Source organism: Gavia stellata, unplaced genomic scaffold (assembly GCF_030936135.1).
Source record: "Gavia stellata isolate bGavSte3 unplaced genomic scaffold, bGavSte3.hap2 HAP2_SCAFFOLD_99, whole genome shotgun sequence".
In the NCBI taxonomy this organism is placed as follows: domain Eukaryota; kingdom Metazoa; phylum Chordata; class Aves; order Gaviiformes; family Gaviidae; genus Gavia; species Gavia stellata.
In genome coordinates this window covers 237,728-245,494 of record NW_026776847.1, presented here as the reverse complement: position 1 = coordinate 245,494, position 7,767 = coordinate 237,728, and positions in this window count along the sequence as shown.

The following is a 7,767-nucleotide window of genomic DNA, read 5'->3' as shown; positions in this document are numbered from 1 at the left end:
TTACGTTGCCCAAAGTCCAACAAACCCACACTCTGATTTCTGTGCCTCGGGCTACCTTCCTTTCCCTCTAGGCTCTTGAACTAGATTATCAGGTCAAGTCTTCCCTTTTCCTGATTGTAACTGGACAAAAACAAGCAAGACCCTAGCACAGAAGGTAACCCTACTGATGTCAGAGCTTTCTATGAGCAATGTCATCTTTCAACGTCTTGTACATAGTGGCAGAGGAGTGAGAAAACGCCGTTTCCTGTGTCTAATTGAAAACACCTGGGTAGATCTGGCCACTATAAGGAAACGCCCCAGACTTCACTCCAGGTTGTCAGCACATCAGCTTTCAGGGATGGAGGACCAGCCGCGTCCATCGCCTTTGGGGATTCACAAAATCCAAGCCTGCTGGGGAAACTGTTACTCACAGGAGTCGTTCCCCATTGCGGCCATCGCTCCTCTCAGGAACAGAGGGGAAAGCTCGGGATGACAAAGGATGTCAGGATGTGCTCGCGGAAGAGAAGACCAGCGCCAATCCCGTCACCTGATCGCCAAGAAATAATTGTAGCTCAACAAAATGATGGAGGAAACCCCCAAAGGAAACTCACAGAACAGCATCCGCCATCAAAACTGTTTCCGTGGTAGTTTTAACTGCTGCAGAGCCGCAGGCTGACGACCTCACCATCACTGTCACGGGGCCCTGGTTCACAGCACTTCCAAAGGCCCTTTTGAAAGGCTCAAATGTGCGTCACCTTCTCGGAAGAGGACCTGCTGCTGACCTGTTGCCAGCTTTAGCAGCAGAGCCCTCTGGCTCTCCAGCCCACACTTTCCCACCTCGGATGCAGGAGTGACGGACCAGCTTTTGGCCACTACTTTAACGGCTGCCTTTGCCGTGCTCCTTTTCTGCCTTCCTTCCTACCGCAGCAGCCAGGGTGGGCTCCTTGTCATTCTAGGCTGAGCCCAACGCCTCAGACTACGCTGCCCCCACCCCCCACTTACCTATCCCAGGCTACGGTAGAGACATCAGAATTAGCAAATAGGAACTCTACCCATAGCGCATATCTGGCCAGCCCAGAGAGGTGTAATAGCTCAGCCGACAGCTCGGAAGGTATAGACCAGCGGAGACTTTTATCCTGTATCTACCTACTCTGTGATCTGTCCCGAAAGTCTAATCTTAATTACCTTTGAAAGAGGATGGAAGTGGAGGCCAAGTGGGCAGTAAACGATAAATGGTTGGAACAACGTAGCCACGCAAGAAGCAAAGGAAGGAGCCAAGTTATCCCGAAGGCCAGCTCAGCCCAAGTGGCTTTCACTGGCCCGCTTTTCAGGATATGAAGCCCTGGCCTGGTGAGCTCACAAGCAGCGGGCGGGTCCTGCATCACTGCCCCTTTGTGACACGGAGACGCACGGGGACGCACGGGGACTCATGGGGACGCACTGCGGCCACGCAGCCCCTGCAGCCTGGGCACCTCACGTAGCCAGCAGCTGGCAGCCGCTGGGCTTCCCCACACACTGCTGGCAAAGGGCTGTTCGTCCGCCGGCAGAGCTCCCACCTCTCCCCTGAGCCGCACAGCCAGAGGAATAAAAACCTGCCCAGGGCAGTAAGCGTGCCTGTTCACAGCTTTGGCTGGCACATTGGGTTACTGAGAGTTCCTTTTCCGCTCTTCCCAGCTACGGGACTGTGTCCATGAGATGCGTGCAGCAAAGCACCAGGTCTCTTACGGGTTCCTTTCCAATGAATTTCATCTGCCCCCCCAAGATACAGCCTCAGGCTGACTCTGAACTAGTGCTACCACAGGAACACTCACCAACTGGGCAGGGTTGACCTTGGCTGGCTGCCAGGCCCCCACCCAGCTGCTCTCCCACCCTGGAGCTCCAAAAACGGTTCACGAGCGAATTTTTAGCGTCTTCACATTTTCTCCCGCCTCCAGGGTTTGTGAGATTTCTGGCTGCCACAGCTTTGCCCAATTCCCACTCGGGGTGGCTGGAGGCAGTTTTATTCCCGCCCCGCTTGGCTTATGTAGTTTTGGGCAGTCCTCACTTGGGACGTCTGCTATAACCCCCTGTTCCTGCTCGGCGGGCACTTGTATTGTTCCTGCCCCGACGAGGCAGCTGGTTCTTATTCCTGCCCTACTTGAACTGTCTGGTTTGGCCCCTGCCCCACCTGGGTCATCTAGTTTCCCCAGTCCTACTCGGGGCAGTTAGTTGTACTCCTGCTCAGTCAGGGCAGGGAGTTTAGCCCCTGCTCCACTCAGGGAGGTTTTCTTCTTTTTATCCTCTACGTGGGGCATCCAGTTTGGCCACAGCCTTGCTCGGCTTTTTCTCATCACGTCCCTCTCGGGACGGCTCTTTGTTCCCCTCTCTTGCTTGGGGAAGCTCTTTTTTCCCCCTTCTCCACGCAGGGTACCTGGATTTACTCCTGCCCTGCCTGTTACGGAAAATCGTAACCAAGAAAACTCCCAAAGCCAAATGACAGTTCAGAAGGCCGACATTGGTTTATTGCTGCGCTGGGTGCATGGGGGATTTCTCCTCCTAGCATGCACACCCGCTTGAAATCATGACAAGTATTTAAACAGTTAGCAAAGTGAGTGACGCCTACCGGTCCCACCCCTTAGCTATTGGTTGGTACCTTTCTTACTTCACCTTAAAGCGACAGTTCTCTTTTAATTCACTACGCATGCCCAGAGAGGAGGGGGCTTATTTGGGTTGGGGGCGTTTTCTACCTAGGAGGTGTGGTTTTCGCAGGATAATGAGGTGGGTCAGCCTTCGGACACTGTATTGGCACTCTATTCTATCTTCCTAGAAGTCGTCCTTGTGTCAATGCTTATTGTTAGTTAGTGGAGACAGGTTTTATCTTTAACACGTCTAAATGCCAGGTGCATTCCTTACAAAGTGTCTTCCTTCCTTACCTTTGGGATTGGCTTTCTTCTTCAAGAAGAAATACTCTTTGGGTGCATTCCAAACACACATTGGGGTCACCTGAGGAGGATCATCTTGGCCAAGACGTTTTGGCACCTCTGTAGCTCTCTGCAAGTTCAGAGCACAGAAGGAGACCCGACTAGTCTGCGATGCTCCTGCCAGGCACCACAAACTGTTCACAGGCACCGCTGGAACCCAACGACTTTGTTAAACACGGGAGTGACGATGCAGCCGAGGAGAGGATCTGCCTCTCGGCTGTCGCTGCCTGCTCCTTTGCAGCAGCCTAACGTTTCACTCCAGCATCTCAGTACCGCCTCCCATGCCGTGGGGTCGGAGCACAGAGGAGTGATCCGCAACAGGGCAGCAGGAGGGGGCTGCTCTTCAGCCCTGTTCCGAGACTCCTCCTTTCCACCTCTTTGGCCTGGTTTCCAGGTGCTGCTCTCGATCTCGATGTGCTCGCAGGAGGTGGGGCGTCAGCGCCTGAAGATGTGTAGTAGCCTGCGGGCTGCCTGATCGGCCTTACGCCTTCTCCCTCTTCCATGACCTCGTCTGCTGGCTGCAGCAGGGCTGCTGGCAAAGCGCACGGTGGAAAGACAACAGTCCTGCCTCGCCCTGCCCAGCGATGGGGTGAGGACAGCAGATGCTGAATGGCACCAAGGCCCTTGCCGAGGTGCAGAGAGGGGAACGGGAGGGACAGGAGGGGGCTCATGACCTGCAGGGAGCAGTCGCACACAGCTTGGCTGGCTGGGAAATAAGATGAACATGAGTTATTGCTAACCCCAAAATAGAGGCGGCCATGGGATGAAAATTAGTTCCCCCCCAATAAAATAGAGGACGATGTTGGGGGGATTTATTTCCCCCCACAAAAAATGCAGTAGGGCCATAGGGACGGATGGTATTTCTGCCCCCAAACAACAAGGTGGTAGCACAGGAAAAGAATATAGAAAGGGAACTGGGAAAGGAAAGGGAACTGCTGCATGTTTGCAGTGAGCATCAATCTGGAGCAGCCGGCAAGAAGGGGACCTGTGGGGTGGCTCTGTGTGGTCTCTGGGACACGTACTCAGCCACGGCAGTGCCCACGGGTCAGCGCCCTTGCGTGTTTCTCGCAGAACCTGGTCGTCGTGCCCCCGGGCAGGGGCTGAAGAGGAAGGAGCTCCCTGTGTCCCGCTGGAGGTTTTGCCGGGGGCTGGAGCTCTACAGCAGAAGGGAAGGGGCCACGGGCAATGGCTCCTGCCGGTGCAGCGAGGGCAGCCGTTTACGCAGGATGCTGGATACACCCTCCTGCCTCCAAATTGGGCAAGAGCCAGGTCTGAGGCAGAGCCATCGTGGGGCACGCACAGGCGGAAGGGAAAGCAGCAGCCACCTCCCTCCGACATGTCAGCTGACATTCATTGACAAGGTCACGCACTTGTCCTGCTATCAGAGATGTCTTTATTCTCTTTCTAGCGCCATTTCAAAAGAACCGGGACCTGGCTGGGCGGCTCCCAAAGGCTGCCGCCAGCTTTGGTGGCAGGACCCAGTTAAGGAAGTCCCTCTTCAGTAAGACCACGATGAGGACAATGATCTGCAGGAGGACGAGGAACAGAAGAAGTCTCCTGCGGGACAGGAGAGGGGTCAGGCAGAGCTGGGGGCAAATTTGTCTCAGCTCTTTCCAACCACCCTCTTCAAACAGCACCGTGGGACCTCGCACCGTGCTGGGCACAAGACTCCCTGCTCAGGACTGAGGGGAGGGGCCCGGGCAGCTCTCTCATCCCACTGCCGATGGAAGAGCCCCAGCACCCCACGCCCGCCAGGCAACTCACCTCAGCCAAGAAGCGATACTATTCCTCCTTGACGCCAGCTGCTCCTCCTACAGGCCAAGGCACAGCAGGGACATGTGTTGGGGTGTGCGAGGAGGCCGAGGTTTGGGGGCTCAGGTCCCCTCCCTCGTCCCCGCTGAGATCAGTGCCCCCACGTCCCGCGGGCACAGTGCAGCCCCTTCCCTCCCCAAGGCCCACAGCAGGGTTGTCTGTCCTACCAGCTGCACAGACACCATCTCCTGCAGCAGCGACCCGTCTGTCTCGTCTGCCTGCGCCCTCTTCCCCCAGCTACGGACACCACGGGCTGCTGGCCTGTGAGAAGAGACCTTGGCTGGCATGGCGACCCCCCGGCTGGCCAACAGGGAGCCTGGGTGCTGCCCAGCCTCTGCTGGGGCTGGCACCAGGCACCCCCGGCAACCCAGCACTGCACAGACCCATCCCCCACCCCTGTGCCACCCCAGGCCTGGGGAGCAAGTTGGAGAGCCTGGGAGCTGCTCAGAGGTGTGCAGAGCTGCTTCCAGGAGTCCCGAGTTGCTCAGAGAGGGTTTGAGCCACTTAGGAGAAGACAAAGGGCTCTCCAGGGCAGGCTGGAGGTAGGAGCAGACAGGAGCCAGAGAGAGGCCTGCAACGGGCAGAGGTCTGCCCGAAGCTGCTCAGCACCCCTGACCCTGCTGCCCCGGTTTCAGTCAGGGCCCCATCGCCACTCACAGAGCTGTTGCCTGTCGGAGGCATTGCCGTCTCTCCAGGAGGCGCTGGACCTTGTTCCTGAGAAGCTGGAGAAGCAAAGGGCCCGGTCAAGAGTCCTGGCCATGCCCGCTCTGAGGGAGCTTCCCCCACAAACCTGTTGAGCCCCCGGCCCTCCTGTCACCAGTACCTTCTTGACCTTAACCCGTTCCTCAACAGCTTCTAGCAGCTCCGACCACTGCTCCCTCTGCAAAGCAAGCGGGACACATTGCAGGGAGACAGAGGGACCCCCAGGCCCAACTCTGACACGGTCCACTTCTGGACATGGTCCTGAGCAACTGGCTGTAGGCGACCCTGCTTGAGCAGGGGCACTGCACAAGACAAGATCATCTCCAGGGGTCGCTTCCAGCCTCAACCAGGCCATCCTTCTGTGAACTCACCATCGTCTGGGTGAGCAGCCCCTCCAGCTGCTGGAGCTCCTGGGGGTTGTTTTCGCAGCACCGTGCCACGACACAGCTCTGGGGAGAGGATCCAGACACAGGCACTGAGCCCCTGGGCTGTGGGGACCGTGGGGATACTCTGCCCTCACCCTCCTCTCCCCCGTTGGGGGCCTTCCACTGCACGGCAGACACAGGACAGGCCATTGGCGAGTATTCTCCAAACTCCTGCCCAGCAGCACCGAGGTTCTCCTCCAGATGCTCCCCCGCCTCAGGGAGCAGCCCCCTTTTATACCTGCCAGGGCGCCTGTGTCACAAACCCACAGTGACATCATGGTGACATGGCCATCCCCGCCTCCTGTGACAGGACCATCACCTCCCTGGGACTGGCGCCAAGAGCTGACCTGAGGCCCAGGTGCGGCCACCGGGGAATCAGGGCATTGCTCTCAGCACCCACTCTCAGTGCACGGGCAGGAGCGATTGCGGGCGCCAGCATGAGCCAGGCTGCGCAAGTATTCCCAGCAGGCAACTGCAGACAATCACAGACCCGCGTGTGCACCACAGGTGTGCACATGTGCACGGGCAGCAACACCACACGGGCTCCAGCCCAGGGCTCAAGCATCCAGCCCCTGTTTGGTTCCAGCATCCAGCCCCAGGGCGGAACTTCAGCCCAGGAAGGGGCAAAATAAAGCCTAGTCCTCTGCTCTAGCCCAGGCAGACACCGTGTTTGAAGCCTCCCAAGAAGAATGGGCTCTCTCACTTGCTCAGAGAGCTGCGGCTGCCGGCACCCGGGGGGACGCCAGGAGGAAGGGGTGGGGGCACGTAGCAGGCAGGCAGTGAGCCACGTGCTTCAACTGTGACGCTTCAAGCGGCTGCGTGCAGCGTCGCCACATTCAGGGGTTGGCAGGCCGGGTCGCTCCGGCCTCCATCCGACAGCACCTTTCCCCTCGGCAGCAAAACCTGGGAGTGCCTGGAGAAGCTGGCAGGGAGCAGCCGGGGCTGTGCCGGCCGGTGGCTGTGGGGTCAGCAGGGACAGGGCTTTGGGGACAGGGCCAGCGGCTACGAGATTGCTAGAATGGGCCCCAGGGGATGGGGTGCAAGAGGCAAGAGGACCATGGGGCCAGCACTGCTGGGTATTGGGACAGGGGCCCACGGGGCTGTGGGGCCACCCAGGATGGGAGCATGGGGAGTGGGGGAGACGGGGGCCGCGGGGCTGTGGGGAGGGAGAAGGGCACAGGATGGGGCTTTTGCGTGGGAGGAGGAGTGTGGAGGCCATAGGGGCTGTAGGGCACAAGGGCATACGGGCGGCTGCGGGGGGTATGGGGAGCTGTGGGGAGGAATGGAGGGGCCTTTGGGGTGTCTAGGGGGCTGTGGGTTATCATGTTTTTTGTTGTACACCTCCGTGACCGGAGGGTGAAGCCAAGGTCTCCAGTGCGGCCAGCAAAGACACTGCGGTGGGATGACCTTGGCTGGGCTGCTCCCCCAGAAGGAATTGCACAAAATCCCACTCTCAGGCAATGGTATTCCTACCCGATGGGAGCAGCAGATGACATGCAACTGACCCAAGGACATTCTAAAGTTTCCAAATTCCAGATGCCTCTAAGTGCAGACCCATCAGTGTTACAACAGCCTTTCAAACCCTCACCAATTTCAAACGCACCTCCCCTCACTGAGGGAATGCCAACAGAAGACATTTGGTTCACTGATGCAGAAAGAACAAATGCTAAATGGCAATATAAAGCTGCCACATTGAACATTAACACTGGCCAACAAATTAGAGGAGAAGGCGAAGGCAGTGCACAAGCAGGAGAATGAAGGGCAGTTGCTTTAGCAGCACAGAATGGAGCAGAAGTTATATCCGTGGACTCCTGTGCTGTGTGGGCTGGAGCCACATACCGGCTCTGACAGTGGGAATCGCTGAACTGGGAAGTAAAGCGATCTCCCGT